Raw genomic sequence first — 21760 nt, 5'->3', positions numbered from 1 at the left:
CCAGCAGCAAGAGCAGGGGACGGGAGGCACACCGGTCAGCAGCCACAGCTCCAGGCAGCGCAGCACAGGAGGAGGTGCGCGCCGCAGCAGCCCCCACAGAGCGGGACTGGAGAGAGCGAGCCGAGCCCGGTGAGGTAGGCAGGAAGCCCGGGGCTGAAGATGGAGCCTGGTGGAGGTACCGAGTGATGGTCCCGGAGGGATTTAAGTGGTCCAGGAAGGCAGGAAGACATTTCCTAACTGCCATTCAGAGACACTTACTTTCACAAGTGCATTTCGTCAAACTTATACGTGAGACTGGCAAAAACATATCTGCCTGTGCATTTTTTCAGTATTTCTGCACACTTTAACTGGCTACTTACGGTAGATATCTCTGAAGAAATAGAAAACAAAATAAGTTGCAATAAAGAACAGTTTTTTTTATTGTTTTTTTTATTTTCTTAATGAGCAGGAACTTTTACAAAATATGAATACTTTACCAACTATAAATAACAGACTGCAAAACAATTTAATATATTTCTTAATGTATAAATAATCAATATATTACTCTACAATATATTCTTGAAAATCAACATAATACTAACAATAGTAGTTGCCCACATTAGGTGCAGTACAGTTCTCCACATTGGGTGCAGTATAGTCCCCACATTAGGTGCAGTATAGTTCTCCACATTAGATACAGTATAGTTCTCCACATTAGGTGCAGTATAGTTCCCCCACATTAGATACAGTATAGTTCTCCACATTAGGTGCAGTATAGTTCTCCACATTAGGTGCAGTATAGTTCCCCCACATTAGATGCAGTACAGTTCCCCCACATTAGGTGCAGTATAGTTCCCCCACATTAGGTGCAGTATAGTTCCCACACATTAGGTGCAGTATAGTCCCCCACATTAGGTGCAGTATAGTTCCCCCACATTAGGTGCAGTATAGTTCCCCACATTAGATACAGTATAGTTCTCCACATTATGTGCAGTATAGCTCCCCCACATTAGGTGCAGTATAGTTCCCCACATTAGGTGCAGTATAGCTCCCCCACATTATGTGCAGTATAGCTCTCCACATTAGGTGCAGTATAGTTCCCCACATTAGGTGCAGTATAGCTCCCCCACATTAGGTGCAGTATAGCTCCCCCACATTAGGTGCAGTATAGCTCCCCCACATTAGGTGCAGTATAGGTCCCCCACATTAAGTGCAGTATAGGTCCCCACATTAGGTGCAGTATAGCCCCACATTAGGAAGAAGCAGGTTCCCCACATTATGTAGTAGCAGGTTCCCCACATTAGGTAGTAGCGGGTTCCCCAAATTCGTTAGCATTGTCGTTCCCCCATCCCCCCCCCCGACTCACATACACACACACAGACAGGCAACCACACATGCACACACAGACAGACAGACAACCACACATGCACACACACACAGACAGACACCCACACATAGACAACCTTACCTGACCTGCGCTGCTCTTCTCTCTGGCGGCGGCCTGACGAGTGACGTCACTAACGTCCTGTGCGGGTCTGCGGAGGGACGTCACATGCGCAACGTCCCTCTTCAGACTCCGGCCGCCAGCCAACCGGAGACGCGGAGGAGGGCGGGGTAAGTGAAGCCTTCCGGTGTAATGAAGAAAATTGTGCCCTGAAGTGGAATTTGACCCTCCGCATAGGGACAGAGTTGAGGGAGGGTAGTGGGAATGTAATGAGAGGGAGTGGCCTGCAAAGCAGAAAACTGTGTCGCTGTGCGGAGGGTCACATTCCGCTACAGGGCACAGTATTCTTCATTACACCGGCATTTAGCGCTGCTTGCCCGAAGCAGGGCTAAATCCCGGGAGTTGGGCTGCGGGCTCAGATCATTCCGGGACACTGCATTGTCCCGGAATGAGGGTGACCGGGACCCGGGACAGACTCTCCAAATGCGGGACACGTGGTCACCCTAGTGGCGACGGGTCCCTCTCGACATCGGGCAGCAGGCAAGGGAGGGCAAATTGAGCTGATTTAAGGCCTTGTGGCACGGGAGCTCCCCAGTTAGGCAGCCATCTTCGTCCGCGGCAAGCCACGCCCCCAACATCTCCTATTTTAATCCATTATAGATTCACAACCAGGACGTTATACAAAATCTAAACCACATCTATTTATCTACATATTTTTATTCTTTTTATTTGTATCTAGTATGATTTTAGTACTTATTTTATTATTTCATTTATAGAGGGGTGACCACAATGGCCCTGTGAGTCACCTCTTTTTCTGTATATTATTTGTATTAAATAATATTTTAGCGAGATACAATGGTTTATACTATACTTCTTTTCTTTTTCTTCCTTCACTCCAGTATCCCATAAGATAAAGCAAATTCTAATAATGTTCCAATGCCGAGAAGAGAAAATAACCCATCAACAGTTTGTAGCACACTTAGCGGGTGGGGTGCATGTTTCTTTCTTATGGAATTAAGAAGCCATGAAGTCATAAAAAGAGATTATGTATTTCAGTTTTGAACTTTTGTGGTTTCTAAATGACCTCTAATGTGTTGTTGACGTTTCTGTCAGTAAAAGCCTTGTATGACCATCAGCTTTAAACACATCCATGAAGGAAATGGATGATATAGTTTGTGTGCACTTTTACAACTGGACAGAATGCATTATCAGAAAACATTTAAATCACATTTTACTGTAAATAAATATACTTTAATTTTTGGTGTATTTTATTTTTATGTGACTCTCCATTTAAAGAAATCTTGACATATTCCAGTTTTCTTAATTGTATCTAAAGCAGTCATGCTTTTTGTAGTGTCATCTCATTGACCTTAGAGGGTATGGGATTTAAAGAGGCCAGGAGTGTAGATAAACAGTGGCCCCGGTGCTTCTCTTTACTGCTGTCAGCTGTGGTGTGCCATGACTTTAAAAGAAATAGTTTACTTCAAGTTTTTAGGTTAAACATATTGTTTGTTTGTTTTTGTTTTGTTTTTTTCTTTGTCCTATTTTACTATTTATATTATAAAATAATCTTTAAATCAAGCAATTCTCTCACCAGAGCTCCGCTTTCTTCCTTCTCAGCACACTGAACCTATTCACAGATTATGGATACATTTTGCACCTTGCACCACGGTAAACCAACCTTTAAAGAGCTTCATCCAGCTGTTTCAGTAATTTTGGACAGCAAACTTGAGAACCAGTGAACATTAATACCTGCACATACTGTACGTCTGCAGTAAACACTACGCGTTACAGTGCTAGAAGCACCTGAAGATTGCGAACTTCAGTAAAGCTGCTATAAAAGCACTAAAGGGACAGTAACCAATTAAGAACTGTATTACATTGGAAAAGGAATTTAGTTAACCCCTTAACGACGCAGGACGTATATTTACGTCCTGCGCCGGCTCCCGCGATATGAAGCGGGATCGTGCCGCGATCCCGCATCATATCGCGTGGGTCCCGGCGCTAATCAACGGCCGGGACCCGCGGCTAATACCACACATCGCCGATCGCAGCGATGTGCGGTATTAACCCTTTAGAAGCGGCGGTCAAAGCTGACCGCCGCTTCTAAAGTGAAACTGAAAGTATCCCGGCTGCTCAGTCGGGCTGTTCGGGACCGCCGCGGTGAAATCGCGGCGTCCCGAACAGCTGATCGGACACCGGGAGGGCTCTTACCTGCCTCCTCGGTGTCCGATCGACGAATGACTGCTCCGTGCCTGAGATCCAGGCAGGAGCAGTCAAGCGTCGATAATGCTGATCACAGGCGTGTTAATACACGCCTGTGATCAGGATGAAAGATCAGTGTGTGCAGTGTTATAGGTCCCTATGGGACCTATAACACTGCAAAAAAAAAGTAAAAAAAAAGTGTTAATAAAGGTCATTTAACCCCTTCCCTAATAAAAGTTTGAATCACCCCCCTTTTCCCATAAGAAAAATAAAACAGTGTAAAGAAAAATAAACATATGTGGTATCGCCGCATGCGTAAATGTCCGAACTATAAAAATATATCATTAATTAAGCCGTACGGTCATGGCGTACGCGCAAAAAAATTCCAAAGTCCAAAAAAGCGTATTTTGGTAACTTTTTATAACATTAAAAAATGAATAAAAAGTGATCAAAAAGTCAGATCAAAACAAAAATCATACCAATAAAAACTTCAGATCACGGCGCAAAAAATGAGTCCTCATACCGCCCCGTACGTGGAAAAATAAAAAAGTTATAGGGGTCAGAAGATGACATTATTAAACGTATCAATTTTCCTGCATGTAGTTATGATTTTTTCCAGAAGTGCGACAAAATCAAACCTATATAAGTAGGGTATCATTTTAACCGTATGGATCTACAGAATAATGATAAGGTGTAATTTTTACCGAAATATGCACTGCGTAGAAACGGAAGCCCCCAAAAGTTACAAAATGGCGTTTTTTTTTCGATTTTGTCGCACAATTATTTTTTTTTCCGTTTCGCCGTGCATTTTTGGGTAAAATGACTAATGTCACTGCAAAGTAGAATTGGCGACGCAAAAAATAAGCCATAATATGGATTTTTAGGTGGAAAATTGAAAGGGTTATGATTTTTTAAAGGTAAGGAGGAAAAAACGAAAGTGCAAAAACGGAAAAACCCTGAGTCCTTAAGGGGTTAAAGGGGTACTCCGCCCCTAGCATCTTATCCCTATCCAAAGGATAGGGGATAAGATGTCAGATCGCGGGGGTCCCGCCGCTGGGGACCCTCGGGATCTCTGCTGCAGCACCCCGCTATCATTACTGCACAGAGCAAACTCACTCTGTGCGTAATGACTAGTGTTGCTCGCGAATATTCGCAATTCGAATTTTATTCGCGAATATCGCATATTCTCGAATATTTACGAATATAGCGCTATATATTCGTAATTACGAATATTCGTATATTTTTTTTTTTTCACAGTACACATCACAGTGATCATCCCTCTCTGCTTCCAGCTTATGTGGTGTAAGAAGGCTCTAATACTACTGTGTGAGACTGGCGTGTGAAGTTTCGCATATGCGAAAATTAACATATGCTAATTTTCGCATACGCGAATTTTCGCATATGTTAATTTTTGTATATACAAATTTTAGAATATGTTAATTTTCGCATGCGCGAAAATATTCGCATATGCGGAAATAAAACGAGGCTATTACGAATATGCGAATATTCGCGAATATGACGAATATTCGTCCATATATTCGCGAATATTCGCTAATTCGAATATGGCCTATGCCGCTCAACACTAGTAATGACCAGCGATACAGGGGCCGGAGCATCGTGACGTCACATTCCTCCCCCTCGTGACGTCACGGCCCGCCCCCCTCAATACAAGTCTATGGGAGGGGGCATGATGGCCGCCACGCCTCCTCCCATAGACTTGTATTGAGGGAGCGGGCCGTGACAATGTGAGGGGGCGGAGCCGTGACGCCACGATGCTCCGGCCCCTGTATCGCTGGTCATTAAGCACAGAGCTCTGTGCAGTAATGATAGCGGGCCGCTGCAGCGGAGATAGGGGATAAGATGCTAGGAGCAGAGTACCCCTTTAAGTTCGCAGAAACAAAAGGTCTTATTCCTGCACTTTGTATACAGGTTCACTTAATTCATAGGCTAATGAAAGTCACTTAGGCACACACAATGTGATCACAGGTAAGTCTCATTTCTAACTAATCACAGATGAGTCTGGTTTTGTCCTTTTTGTTCTCATTGAACACGGGGGTGATTAACCTCTTAAGAACACAGTCTATTTTGGCCTTAAGGACACAGCTAATTTTATTTTGATTACTGAGTCCTCAGCATAACCACTCCAAAAAAGATTGTACAGTGGATATGTGGTCTAGTATGGAAAAGAACTGTAAATTTCCAGACCAATCTAATCATTTAAATTATTTAATACTAAAAGATTAGACAATATTAAACAATGTTAAAATTGTGGGAAAAAAATTACAAAAAATATTATATATTAATTTGAACAAAAATCATTGAATGAATTTTATCACCCATTAAACCTTGGAAAGTATAACTGTATGGATAGTAGTATTTTCACTATGATCGATCATGGAAACAGTGTTTGAAAATGCATATGCTACACAATGTAACAAAATATAAATGTAACAGAATAAATAGCAATATGTCTAGATGAATAATTCAAACAACTGTAGCAGTAATGAACCTGTAAAGGAAAAAAGTAGTGCCCTCTGTAGATGTCAGTGTCCATTCTGGAGGGATATAAAAATAAATACACAATGGTCCTCATTTACTAACGTGAAACCGACAGTTTTTGTCGGGTTGTGCGACCAAATTTGTGTCGCATAGCCCATACGACACAAATTTGGTCGCACAACCCGACAAAAGATATCATCCCTCGGAGTGTTTTTTAAACCCGTCAAAATGGGCGTGGTTATCACAAAAAGGGGCGTGTTCCCGACAAAAAAGAAAAAACACTCGGAGTATGATGAAAAACTTACAGGAAAACCTGTGAATTTTTCTTCACCAAAACTGCAGAGCTCTTAGCTGTCGGGAAATTACTGAAAACCGAGTGAATCCTACCCCCATCATGGAACAGGATCTGTTCCATGTTGGGGGTAGTAGTACAGGGGTTGATCGCATCGGGTCTCACTTCTGAGACCCGATGCGATCAAAAGTTATTAAGCAGGGGAGCGGGCGGCATGGTCCGCTCCCCAGCGATGTATGATGTCTTTTACTTTCATTTTCCCAGCCGGGATCCCTGAATAGCCCGTACTGAGGAGCCATTCAGGGATCCCTGCGAGCTGCGGTGGGGAAAGATATATAGAATCGCTGGGGGGAATGTATATGTCCCCACAGCTTCTATATATCTTGCCCCCCGCTGCGCAATATGTCTTGTCCCTCGCCGCGCTATTATATACCCCCCGCAGTGCATGTGAACACATATATATATATATATATATATATACTATATACCCCCCCGCATAGCGCTATTATATACCCCCCTCAGCGCATGCAGTTATATATTATACATGCCCCCGTACAGCGCATCTATATACACATGCCTCTGAAGCGCTATCAATGACTAATGCAGTGGTCTCCAACTTGCGGACCTCCAGATGTTGCAAAACTACAACTCCCAGCATGCACAGAGCATTCAGGGAGTTGTAGTTTTGCAACATCTGGAGGTCCGCAAGTTGGAGACCACTGGCTAATACTTGTCAATGATAGCGCTTCAGAGGCATGTGTATAGAAGCGAAGTGGGGAGCAGACATATAGCATTATCTGGTCCCCACTTTGCTACAATACACAATCCTCAGCCATCACCGGAGCTGCCCCATCGCCTCCCCTATCCCCGGTGTTATAATTACCTGTTGCTGGGGTCCGAGGTCCGCGATGCTCCTGGCTTCGGCGCTCTTGCTGTCCGCTGTCACTGTGCGCACTGATGGTGACGTCCACAATGCACGTCGTGACGTCACCATCAGTGCGCACAGTGACAGAGCACAGCAAGAGCGCCGAAGCCAGGAGCATCGCGGACCTCGGACCCCGACAACAGGTAATTATAACACAGGTGATGGGGGAGGCGATGGGGCAGCTCCGGTGATGGCTGAGCATTGTGTATTGTAGCGAAGTGGGGACCAGATAGCGCTATATGTCTGCTCCCCACTTCGCTTCTATACACATGCCTCTGAAGCGCTATCATTGACAAGTATTAGCCAGTGGTTTCCAACTTGCCGACCTTCAGAGGCATGTGTATATAGATGCGCTGTGCGGGACATATATACATGCGCTGTGCGGGGCATATATAACGCGCTGTGCGGGGCATATGATTGCGCTGTGCGGGGCATATATACGTGCGCTGTGCAGGGCATATATAACTTGCGCTGTGTGGGGGACACATATACAATTTACAGTGCAACACAATTTCCAACCCATGGGACACATTTCCAAACCTGTGCGCCCAAAAAAAAATTTGTCGGGCGACAGATTAGTAAATATGGAGATTTTCACTCAGAGAATTCAGGGAAAACACTCAGAGATTAAACCGACACTCTTAGTAAATGAGGGCCATTGGGTATATTGTCCAGCAATGTGGATTCGGTGCGGGGGATATTAAGCACCTATGGCAAGATGGCAAATAACTGGAAGTGTGACCGGGAAGACCTGCTGTGCAGGGATGTTGAGAAAGACACAGGCACTAATGTGCCACTCACCCACTCCGTGATGGAACCGGACCGATGATCGTTCTGCTCTAGCTAAGAACGGCTGGAGCACCGGCAAGTGCAACTGTCGCCGAGAGCTCCCGGCGTCTGACGTAGCGGGTGGGTGGTCACGTGTCTGGCAGTCAGCTGATCAGATGGATTCGGCCTGCTTCACAGTAATATGGTGGTTGCGGCAACACTTGAGCGTTTGTGTGAATTTTCAGCCAATAGAGGGTCCCCGCACAGATGAATCCCTATGATATGAAGGCTAGAAGGTAAGTCCAGTAATCCGGTATAGCCGTTGATTGGCAAATTGGAATGTCCATTGTGGAAACATGTCCCAAATGTTAGGGTAGAAATAGGTAAATCCAGTGAACCGGCAGTAAAATGGAACCAATAGTCCGGCAATGACAAAATGGACAATGGTTCTAGGGGTTTAAATTGTTCCCCACAATGGTTTTAAGGCTTAACCAATGTCTCTCCAAGGTAAAATCAAGACCGCTTGATCTGTATATGCGGGAATAACATAAACTAATAAAATGAATAAAACAAATTAAACCAAATGCGTTTCGGGGTATGGGAATGAGCATAAACCGCTCCAACCCCTTCCTCGGTGGTAAGTGATTGAGTGAATTGTGTGTGGTTATATATGGTCTGGGAATACAACACCTGTAACTTAAATGAGGTTCTTCTCAAAGTGTTGGATGGATTTAGTAGATAGTAAGACATGGAGAATATATCCATAACAATTGTAGTAAGTGGGAACATTTTGAGACAGAGATATCATTTTAGAAATAATAATCATAACAAAAGATGAATGTAACTGGGGATGCAACATAGACAATAGCCGGTATCAGAGTAATCAAAATGATGTGGATAAAAAGTGAAGTGTAAAATAAGAGAGAATGAAAAGAAAAATGAAAGTGAAAATAGTAATAATAAAGTGGAAAAAAAAAAATTATAATAATAAAAAAAAAAAAAAAAAGTTTGGTGATAATAAATATGTAGTATTGTGATGATTGGAGATATTCTCCTGTATTGGAGCAATATATGGAGTATTGTGGCGTGAAGGTTGAGAATATGGTGCTGGGTAATGGCGATATGGGTGAGGGGAGGGTTGATGGGTCTGGTATTGATATGGATAACGGCGATATTTGGGGTATTGTTGATAATGGTGGTAGGGTTTTCTTTGAGTATAATGTGGTGGTTCCTGTCTTCTCTCATACTGTCTGTAATGATGATTTGAATAGGGTGGAGCCCTGTGAGTCTCACCCTCTTCCAAAAAAAAAAAATTTCGGCTAAAGGGGCATATCTATTCTCAAGTGTAATTGGATATGGGTTATCCAAATGCACTGGCTGTTTAGTTGGATTTTTTGCTGTCTGCCACATAAGTTTTTTTTGTTTTTCTATTAATTATTTCTGACTCTAATTTATCTAATTTTGAGCAAATAATTTCCTGATGTTTTTGGAATTCTTGATTCTTCTCAAATGTGTCCAAATCTAATTTAATGGTACCTATCTCTTTATCCAATTCTTGTATAAGTTCTTGTCTCCTTTTAATAATAAGTTTCACGAATTCTTTGGATTGTTCCCTTTAGTTTCCCATAGTTGATTAAAATCTGCATCATCCAAGTCTCCCGCTGGTATTTTGGTAATTAACAAACCTTTAGGAATAACATCTATGTCCAAGAGATGTGAGAGGCTGTTACGCCGAGCGCTCCGGGTCCCCGCTCCTCCCCGGAGCGCTCGCAGCATCCTCTCATTCGCAGCGCCCCGGTCAGACCTGCTGACCGGGTGCGCTGCAATATCACTCCCAGCCGGGATGCGATTTGCGATGCGGGAGGCGCCCGCTCGCGATACGCATCCCGGCTCCCGTACCTGACCCGTTCCCCGTCTGTCTTGTCCCGGCGCGCGCGCGCCGGGTCTCTGCAATTTAAAGGGCCACTGCGCCACTGATTGGCGCAGCAGGCTTAATCAGTATGTTCACCTTTGCACTCCCTACTTATACCTCACTTCCCCTGCACTCCCTCGCCGGATCTTGCTGCCATTGTGCCAGTGAAAGCGTTTCCTTGTGTGTTCCTAGCCTGTGTTCCAGACCTCCTGCCATTGCCCCTGACTACGATCCTTGCTGCCTGCCCTGACCTTCTGCTACATCCGACCTTGCTCTTGTCTACTCCCTTGTACCGCGCTTATCTTCAGCAGTCAGAGAGGTTGTGCCGTTGCTGGTGGATACGATCTGGTTGCTACCGCCGCTGCAAGACCATCCCGCTTTGCGGCGGGCTCTGGTGAATACCAGTAGCAACTTAGAACCGGTCCACCAACACGGTCCACGCCAATCCCTCTCTGGCGCAGAGGATCCACCTCCAGCCAGCCGAATCGTGACAGTAGATCCGGCCATGGATCCCGCTGAAGTCCCACTGCCAGTTGTCGCCGACCTCACCACGGTGATCGCCCAGCAGTCGCAACAGATAGCGCAACAAGGCCACCAGCTGTCTCAACTGACCGTGATGCTACAGCAGCTATTACCACAGCTTCAGCAACAATCTCCTCCGCCAGCTCCTGCACCTCCTCCGCAGCGAGTGGCCGCTTCCGGCCTACGATTATCCTTGCCGGATAAATTTGATGGGGACTCTAAGTTTTGCCGTGGCTTTCTTTCGCAATGTTCCCTGCACTTGGAGATGAAGTCGGACCAGTTTCCTACTGAAAGGTCTAAGGTGGCTTTCGTAGTCAGCCTTCTGTCTGGGAAAGCTCTGTCATGGGCCACACTGCTCTGGGACCGCAATGACCCTGTCACTGCCTCTGTACACTCCTTCTTCACGGAGATTCGAAGTGTCTTTGAGGAACCTGCCCGAGCCTCTTCTGCTGAGACTGCCCTGCTGAACCTGGTCCAGGGTAATTCTTCTGTTGGCGAGTACGCCATCCAATTCTGTACTCTTGCCTCCGAATTATCCTGGAATAATGAGGCCCTCTGCGCGACCTTTAAAAAAGGCCTATCCAGCAACATTAAAGATGTGCTGGCCGCACGAGAAATTCCTGCTAACCTGCATGAACTTATTCATCTTGCCACCCGCATTGACATGCGTTTTTCCGAAAGGCGTCAGGAGCTCCGCCAGGATATGGACTTTGTTTGCACGAGGCGGTTTCTCTCCCCGGCTCCTCTCTCCTCTGGTCCTCTGCAATCCGTTCCTGTGCCTCCCGCCGTGGAGGCTATGCAAGTTGACCGGTCTCGCTTGACACCTCAAGAGAGGACACGACGCCGCATGGAGAATCTTTGCCTGTACTGTGCCGGTACCGAACACTTCTTGAAGGATTGTCCTATCCGTCCTCCCCGCCTGGAAAGACGTACGCTGACTCCGCACAAAGGTGAGACAGTTCTTGATGTCAACTCTGCTTCTCCATGCCTTACTGTGCCTGTGCGGATATCTTCTTCTACCTTCTCCTTCTCTGCTATGGCCTTCTTGGATTCCGGATCTGCAGGAAATTTTATTTTGGCCTCTCTCATCAACAGGTTCAACATCCCGGTGACCAGTCTCGCCAGACCCCTCTACATCAATTCTGTTAACAATGAAAGATTGGACTGTACCGTGCGTTACCGCACGGAACCTCTCCTAATGTGCATCGGTCCCTTTCCAACTGCACTTCTGAAATTCTTCTTGGATTACCGTGGCTTCAACGCCATTCCCCAACCCTTGATTGGTCCACAGGAGAAATCAAGAACTTGGGTACTTCTTGTCTCAGGGACTGTCTTAAACCGGTTCCCAGTACTCCCTGTCGTGACCCTGTGGTTCCCCCGGTATCCGGTCTTCCTAAGGCTTATATGGACTATGCTGATGTTTTTTGCAAAAAGCAAGCAGAGACTTTACCTCCTCACAGGCCTTATGACTGTCCTATTGACCTCCTCCTGGGTACCACTCCACCCCGGGGCAGAATCTATCCTCTGTCTGCTCCAGAGACTCTAGCCATGTCGGAGTACATCCAGGAGAATTTTAAAAAGGGGTTTATCCGCAAGTCCTCCTCTCCTGCCGGAGCTGGATTTTTTTTTGTGTCCAAAAAAGATGGCTCCCTACGCCCTTGCATTGATTACCGCGGACTTAATAAAATCATGGTAAAAAACCGCTACCCCTTACCTCTTATCTCGGAACACTTTGATCGCCTACAAGGCACCCACATCTTTACCAAACTGGACTTAAGAGGTGCTTATAATCTCATCCGTATCAGGGAGGGGGACGAATGGAAGACTGCATTTAACACCAGAGATGGACACTTTGAGTATCTGGTCATGCCCTTTGGCCTGTGCAACGCCCCTGCCGTCTTCCAAGACTTTGTTAATGAAATTTTTCCTGATCTCCTATATTCTTGTGTTGTGGTTTATCTGGACGATATTCAGATTTTTTCTGCCAACTTAGAAGAACACCGCCAGCATGTCCGCATGGTTCTTCAGAGACTTCGGGACAATCAACTTTATGCCAAAATGGAGAAATGTCTCTTTGAATGTCAATCTCTTCCTTTCCTAGGATACTTGGTCTCTGGCCAGGGACTACAAATGGACCCAGATAAACTTTCTGCCGTCTTAGATTGGCCACGCCCCTCCGGACTCCGTGCTATCCAACGTTTTTTGGGGTTCGCCAATTATTACAGACAATTCATTCCACACTTCTCCACTATTGTGGCCCTTATCGTGGCTTTAACCAAGAAAAATGCCAATCCTAAGTCCTGGTCTCCCCAAGCGGAAGACGCATTTAAACATCTCAAGTCTGCCTTTTCTTCTGCTCCCGTGCTCTGCAGACCTGACCCATCTAAACCCTTTCTATTGGAGGTAGATGCCTCCTCTGTGGGAGCTGGAGCTGTCCTTCTACAAAAAAATTCTTCCGGGCATGCTGTTACTTGTGGGTTTTTTTCTAGGACCTTCTCTCCGGCGGAGAGAAACTACTGCATTGGTGATCGAGAACTACTGGCCATTAAATTGGCGCTTGAGGAATGGAGGCACCTGCTGGAGGGATCAAAATTTCCAGTTATCATATACACTGATCACAAGAATCTCTCCTATCTCCAGTCTGCCCAATGACTGAACCCTCGCCAGGCTAGGTGGTCGTTGTTCTTTGCCCGTTTTAACTTTGAAATCCATTTTCACCCTGCTGACAAGAACATTAGGGCCGATGCCCTCTCTCGTTCTTCTGATGCCTCTGAAGTAGAGGTCTCTACGCAACATATCATTCCTCCTGACTGTCTGATCTCCACTTCTCCAGCCTCCATCAGGCAAACTCCTCCAGGGAAGACCTTCGTTTCTCCACGCCAGCGTCTCGGGATTCTCAAATGGGGACACTCCTCCCACCTCGCAGGCCATGCGGGCATCAAAAAATCCTTGCAATTCATCTCTCGTTTTTATTGGTGGCCGACTCTGGAGACTGATGTTGTTGATTTCGTGCGGGCCTGTACTGTCTGTGCCCGGGATAAGACTCCTCGCCAGAAGCCTGCTGGTCTCCTTCATCCTCTGCCTGTTCCTGAACAGCCTTGGTCACAGATTGGTATGGACTTTATTACGGACTTGCCCTCATCCCGTGGCAACACAGTTGTTTGGGTGGTCGTTGATCGATTTTCCAAGATGGCACATTTTATTCCTCTTCCTGGTCTTCCTTCAGCGCCTCAGTGGGCAAAGCAATTTTTTGTACACATTTTTCGCCTTCACGGTTTGCCCACGCATATCGTCTCGGATAGAGGCGTCCAATTCGTGTCTAAATTCTGGAGGGCCCTCTGTAAACAGCTCAAGATCAAATTAAACTTCTCTTCTTCTTATCATCCCCAATCCAATGGGCAAGTAGAAAGAATTAATCAGGTCCTGGGTGACTATTTACGGCATTTTGTTTCCTCCCGCCAGGATGACTGGGCAGATCTTCTACCATGGGCCAAATTCTCATACAACTTCAGAGTCTCCGAATCTTCTGCTAAATCCCCATTTTTCGTGGTGTACGGCCGTCACCCTATTCCTCCCCTCCCTACTCCCTTGCCCTCTGGTTTGCCCGCTGTGGATGAAGTGACTCGTGATCTTTCCACCATATGGAAAGAAACCCAAAATTCTCTTTTACAGGCTTCATCCCGGATGAAAAGATTTGCTGATAAGAAAAGAAGAACTCCCCCCATTTTTGTTCCCGGAGACAAGGTATGGCTCTCCGCTAAATATGTCCGCTTTCGTGTCCCCAGTTACAAACTGGGACCACGCTATCTTGGCCCTTTCAAAGTCTTGTGCCAGATTAACCCTGTCTCTTACAAACGCCTTCTTCCTCCTTCTCTTCGTATTCCCAATGCCTTCCATGTCTCTCTCCTTAAACCACTCATCATTAACCGCTTCTCTCCCAAAGTTGTTTCTCCCACTCCTGTTTCCGGTTCATCTGACGTCTTCTCTGTGAAGGAGATTCTGGCCTCCAAGACTGTCAGAGGGAAAAGATTTTTTTTGGTGGATTGGGAAGGCTGTGGCCCAGAAGAGAGATCCTGGGAACCTGAGGACAACATCCTAGACAAAAGTCTTGTCCTCAGGTTCTCAGGCTCCAAGAGGGGGAGACCCAAGGGGGGGGGGTACTGTTACGCCGAGCGCTCCGGGTCCCCGCTCCTCCCCGGAGCGCTCGCAGCATCCTCTCATTCGCAGCGCCCCGGTCAGACCTGCTGACCGGGTGCGCTGCAATATCACTCCCAGCCGGGATGCGATACGCGATGCGGGAGGCGCCCGCTCGCGATGCGCATCCCGGCTCCCGTACCTGACCCGCGGCCCCGCTCCTTATGGCGCGCGCGCGCCGGGTCTCTGCAATTTAAAGGGCCACTGCGCCACTGATTGGCGCAGCAGGCTTAATCAGTATGTTCACCTGTGCACTCCCTACTTATACCTCACTTCCCCTGCACTGCCTCGCCGGATCTTGTTGCCATTGTGCCAGTGAAAGCGTTTCCTTGTGTGTTCCTAGCCTGTGTTCCAGACCTCCTGCCGTTGCCCCTGACTACGATCCTTGCTGCCTGCCCTGACCTTCTGCTACGTCCGACCTTGCTCTTGTCTACTCCCTTGTACAGCGCTTATCTTCAGCAGTCAGAGAGGTTGAGCCGTTGCTGGTGGATACGACCTGGTTGCTACCGCCGCTGCAAGACCATCCCGCTTTGCAGCGGGCTCTGGTGAATACCAGTAGCAACTTAGAACCCGTCCACCAACACGGTCCACGCCAATCCCTCTCTGGCACAGAGGATCCACCTCCAGCCAGCCGAATCGTGACAGAGGCTTTTCACCTCCCATTGGTTTCGAAGTCTCTTGGACAAGATGGTTTCTAATTGTCTATGGATTTGAGTTAAATTAGTTGTTACTGTATTTGTAACTTTAGTATCTTGATCAAATGTATACATATCTAGTGATAATTTTTTCTTTTCCAAATGCTCAAAATTAGATAAATTAGAGTCAGAAATAATTAATAGAAAAACAAAAAAACTTATGTGGCAGACAGCAAAAAATCCAACTAAACAGCCAGTGCATTTGGATAACCCATATCCAATAACACTTGAGAATAGATATGCCCCTTTAGCCGAAAAGAGGGCCAGACTCACAGGGCTCCACCCTATTCAAATTATTATTACAAACAATACGACATAAGACAGGAACCACCACATTATACTCAAAGAAAACCCTACCACCATTATCAACAATATCCCAAATATCGGCGTTATCCATATCAATACCAGACCCATCAACCCTCCCCTCGCCCATATCCCCATTACAAAGCCCCATATTCTCAACCTTCACGCCACAATACTCCATATATTGCTCCAATACAGGAGAATATCTCCAATCATTACAATACTACATATTTATTATCACCAAACTTTTTTTTTTTATTATTATTTTTTTATATATATTTTTTTATTATTATTATTATTTTTATCTCCACTTTATTACTACTATTTTCACTTTCATTTTTCTTTTCATTCCCTCTTATTTTACACTTCACTTTCTATCCACATCATTTTAGTTACTCTGATACCGACTATTACCTATGTTGCATGCCCAGTTACATTCATCTTTTGTTATGATTATTACTTCCAAGTTGATATCTCTGTCTCTAAATTTTCCCACTTACTACAATTGTTATGGATATATTCTCCATCTATTACTATCTACTAAATCCATCCCACACTTTGAGAAGAACCTCATTTAAGTTACATGTGTTGTATTCCCAGACCATATATAACCACACACAATTCACTCAGTCACTTACCACCGAGGAAGGGGTTGGAGCGGATTATGCTCATTCCCATACCCCGAAACGCGTTTGTTTTTCATTTGTTTTATTCATTTTATATAGTTAGTTTATGTTATTCCCGCATATACAGATCAAGCGGTCTTGATTTTACCTTGGAGAGACATTGGTTAAGCCTTAAAACCATTGTGGGGAACAATTTAAACCCCTAGAACCATTGTCCATTTTGTCATTGCCGGACTATTGGTTCCATTTTACTGCCGGATCACTGGATTTACCTATTTCTACCCTAACATTTGGGACTTGTTTCCACAAAGGACAATCTAGCCTTCTTAGCCTTCTGTGCGGGGACCCTCTATTGGCTGCCATTAACACAAACACTCAAGTGTTGCCGCAACCACCGTATATCAGTGTCCCCATCATTATTAAGTGAGGGTAGCGGGGAGGCCATATGAGGAGCCCGGGCGGCTGCACTGTAATGTCAGCCCGGGCTCCTTATAACATATACCGGCACTGCAGACTCCTAAATCCCCTGCTGTCATTTCACATTTCCCACTGGGTCCTGTGATTGGCCAGGACCAGCAGCCAATCACAGGACCCGACCGGAACAGTGACATGATTAGGGGATATAGGAGTCTGTCAGGGGGGGTCCGTCAGCATGCACCCCCCCCACGGCCTTCACCTGCACTGTGCCTGTCCGTAACCCCCCCCCCCCGGCCTTCACCTGCACTGTGCCCGGCCTCCGCCCCCACCAGTACCCCTCTACTCCCCCCAGCCCTCTGGCCTTCACCTGCACTGTGCCCGGCCTCCGCTCCCACATCTTTGGTTGCACCGGCCTGACGTCCCTCGCAGGGCGCCCGGAGAGAAGGAGCGCTGCGCTGGATGGGTGAGTGTGTGTCTGTCTCTCTGTCTGTCTCTATCTCTGTCTGTGTGTGACTGTCTGTGTGTGACTCTGTGTGTGTGACTGTGTGTGTGTGACTGTGTGTGACTCTCTGTGTGTGTGTGTGCCCAGGCTCCCTTTGCAGGACTACAACTCCCAGCATGCCCTTACTGTAAGGACATGCTCGGAGTTGTAGTTGTGCAGTGCAGGCGAATGACAAGCTTGTCCCCTGCCCCCCAGCTGCAGGACTACAACTCCCAGCATGTTGTAGTCCTGCAGCTGGGGGCAGGGGACAAGCTTGTCACTTGCCCACACATCTCCTGCACCACACAACTACAACTCCCAGTCGTGCAGGGCGGGAGATGTGCAAGCAGGTGATAATAAATGTACTAACCCATTTTTTGTTTTTGTTTTTTTCTTCTCATTTTAGATCCGTGTATCCTGTGGACTCCTTCGGATTCGGTGGACTACTTCGATGACCAGCGTTTTTCTTTGTTTGATTTTAATAAAATGGTTAACGAGGGCTTGTGGGGGAGTGTTTTTTGTGATAATTTTTTTTTTAAACCTGTTGTGTTTTTTCCTTACTTTACTTGACAGGCTTAGTAGTGGAAGCTGTCTTATAGACGGAGTCCATTACTAAGCTGGGCTTAGCGTTAGCCACAATAACAGCTAGCGCTAACCCCCAATTATTACCCCGGTACCCAACGCCACAGGGGTGCCGAGAAGAGCCGGTACCAACAGGCCCGGAGCATCGAAAATGGCGCTCCTGGGCCTAGGCGGTAATAGGCTGGCATTATTTAGGCTGGGGAGGGCCAGTAACAATGGTCCTCGCCCACCCTGGTAAGATCAGGCTGTTACTGTTTGGTTGGTATTTGGCTTAGAATAAAAATAGGGGGGACCCAATGCGTTTTTTTTTTTTAAATAATTAAATATTTTTTTTAAAAACACATAGGGTCCCCCCTATTTTTATCCTCAGCCAAATACCAACCAAACAGAAATAGCCTGACGTTACCAGGATGGGCGAGGACCATTGTTACTGGCCCTCCCCAGCCTAAATAACGCCAGCCTGTTACCGCCTAGGCCCAGGCGCCATTTTTGACGCTCCGGGCCTGTTGGTACCGGCTCTTCCCAGCACCCCTGTGGTGTTGGGTACCTGGGTAATAATTTGGGGTTAGCGCTAGCTGTTTTTGTGGCTAATGCTAAGCCCGGCTTAGTAATGGACTCCGTCTGTAAGACAGCTTCCACTGCTAAGCCTGTCCAGTAAGTAAAAAAAAACAAAAACACAGCAGGTTTAAAAAAAAAATTATTACAAAAAAACACTCCCCCACAAGCCCTCGTTAACCATTTTATTAACATCAAGCAAAGAAAAACGCTGGTCGTCGAAGTAGTCCACCGAATCCCAAGGAGTCCACAGGATACACGGATCTGTAGAAGAAGTAAAAAAAAAAAAGTAAGTACATTTAGGGAGAAAAAACAGTGTTAAAAAAATGTAATAAACACACACACACATTATATATATATATATATATATATATATATATACACTTTTTTTTCAAAGCTGCAAAGTGGTGTTCTGAAGTCATTATTTGGTTTTTGCTTATGTGTGCTAAAAAAATTGTATTTAAAAGTGATTTCTTGGTTTTTGCTCAAGTAAGCCAAATTTATCAACCCCGTGATAGTATGATAAATATGTCATTCATAAGCAAACAAAATAGCAAGAAAAAAATGACTACAGAACTTGCTTACCAAAGCAACGATGATAAATGTCCCCGACATTGATTAGGTTACACACGTGTTAAACCCTTTAAATAAATATTTCTGCTATAGCAAGTACAGTACTGCAAAATAATCTCATATTTTAAAACATATTTTAAATCACAAGTTAAATCGCATCAAGAGTACCCTTGACTGGGACGACAAATAATGTTACAGTCTTATCTTAACTATTTGCATATGTGTGGACTACTTTTACCATATGTGAACTGACTGTGTGGTACATAACTTTACATTATGAGTTAATCTTTGTACCTTGCGGGAATTTGTTCTTGTGTCGACCGTTGGGACCTAAGCAACACCGCTTCGGGAGAATCTGGAACTCATGCCTCTTCGGGAGCCCTTGGGGCCTCTGAAGCTGCAGATAACTCTTCCTCGATGAATTCAAGAGCAGGTATTGGTCCAGGGCTGGCGGGACCCAGAGTTGCCGGCATCTATACTGGAGAGGCTGGAGACTGAGTTGATACTCTAGAGACTGGCGTATAGGCCGGAGCCAATAATGACAAGACTGGGACTGGTGTGGAGACCAGTGTTGGTTGAACTGGTCCTGGGGTTGGTGAGACACAGAAGATCACAGGCTGATTTGGACAAGACATGGGGAAATCCATGGATGGGTGGATTCTCTTGCCTGGGACAAATTCTCTCACAGGTCTGCTGGAGGAGGTGGTGCTGGGTCTGCTGGGAGCACTGGTAGATTTTCTTTCAGACACAACTTGATTCAGTTTTGGTGAACAACTTGTGGCTCATACCAAGACTTTTGTACTTCGTATACATCAGAGTCCGGATAGGGTATGGTCGTCACCGTGTACAGTTCTGTCTCCCAGATAGAGTCTAACTTTTGGGTCCTTGGAAACTCCCACAGCCAGACTTTATCGCCCAACTGAAGTGGTTTAGCAGAAGCATGATTGTTATAATCCTCCTGTTGTCTCTGCTGGGCCTTGCCCATCTTCTTGCTGATAATTTCTTTGGCCTCTTGGATTCTTCTCTGGTGGTCAGAGACCCACTCCATGGAGGCTTGTGGAGAGTTGTTGAACAGGGCTTGGAGCACAAATGTTCGGTCTTTAGGCAGCTGTCCATGGCACCCCATCATCAAGTAGAAAGGGGTGTACCCCGTAGAACAGTGGACTGTGTTATTATAGATCTCCAATAGTTTGGGCAGCAGTTGGGGCAACTCTTCTTGTCTTGACACGGAGGAGGCTCGCAACATGTGGATAAAGACTTGGTTGATGCGCTCGCAGATACCGTTCCCCTAGGGGTGATAAGCAGTAGTCAGGAGTTTCTTGCAGGCATGGAATTGAGACAGCTCTTGGAAGAGTTAGGCCCGGTCCATTAGGACAGACTACGGACACCCAAGGGTTTGCACCCAATTGGAGTAGAACATCTGGGCCGCTGTCTTAGCTGTAAGATCTTTGACAGGGACAACGACAACCCATATAGAGTAGTGATCCACCATGGTGAGAGCATAAGTGTACCCAGACCGGGTAGGAGACAACTTGGCATGGTCTAGCGTGACCAACTGGTTATGCCTTTCACTCTGGATGGAATGGAGGGGTGCTCTTGCATCCTTGCACACGTTTTTGGTGACATTACAGACAGGATATTCACTGCACCATTTCTCAATGTCGCTCCGCATTCCGATCTAATAGAATCTTCGCCTGACAGTAGCTTTGGTCTTGTGGAATCCAAAGTGACCCGACCTTTTCATGGTATGCGGTGAGGACCATTGCTGCGCCTCTTCGGGGAACCAGAATCTGATGAAGTGGATCACCAGAAACTGGATCCAAAGAATTTTAGCACAACAGTCCTTTGTGCACAAACAGTTGTTTCTTCTGTCGCCCAAGACGTTTCAACACATAATCGCACTGGGCCCGGCATAGACGGGTTTGTATCTTTTTTACCAGGTAGTCCAACAGATCCCCCATGACTCGACTTTCATCTTGAAGAGTCTTCCAGGTGTACAGGTCTTCTTTAACCATTTCGGACCTTTGTTCACTGTCCATCAGGGCGGTCACAACATTCTGGTTCACGAACCGTTGATAAAATGGGGGCATCTCCACATCCTCCCACACGTCTTCGACAGGTGGTTCGTCACCGGGGGTCATCCAAGACAGTACACTGGTATTGGCATATGACTTGCCTCTTCTATACTTGATGGTGAAACTGTAATTGGCTAATCTTGAAGCCCAACCTTGTTCGATGGCACCCAACTTGGCAGTGTTCAGGTGGGCCAAAGGGTTATTATCCATGTAGACAGTAAATGGCGTGGCAGTCAAGTATTCTTTGAACTTTTCGATCACGGCCCATACCAGGGCATGAAGTTCTAAATTGAATAAGCTGTAGTTTGCATCATTCCTCTCTGCTCCTCGCAGGTTATGACTGGCATAGGCAACTACTTGCTCTTGCCCTTCCTGGATTTGGGACAGGATAGCTCTCAAAACTTCGAAACTGGCATTGGTATATAACCGGAATGGCTGACTGTAGTCTGGGTATGCCAGGATGAGCTCGGAATGCTGTATCTTGCTTTTTGGCCCATTCAACAGGTGGTCTTCCACTGTAGTTCTCCTTCTCCATATCCCGTAAGAGAGCTGTGAGGGGTTCTGCAATCTGGGCGAAGTGGGGAATGAAGCGGCGGTAGTAGCCGGCAAATCCAGGGGAGCTTATGACATCTTTCACTGTGCATGGGGTAGGCCAGTTCTTGACAACTTCCACCTTTTCAGGATTGGGCTGGACTCCCTCGGCGCTGACAACA

Source organism: Hyla sarda, chromosome 2 (assembly GCF_029499605.1).
Source record: "Hyla sarda isolate aHylSar1 chromosome 2, aHylSar1.hap1, whole genome shotgun sequence".
Lineage (NCBI taxonomy): Eukaryota > Metazoa > Chordata > Amphibia > Anura > Hylidae > Hyla > Hyla sarda.
Note: the sequence above shows the minus strand (reverse complement) of the source record.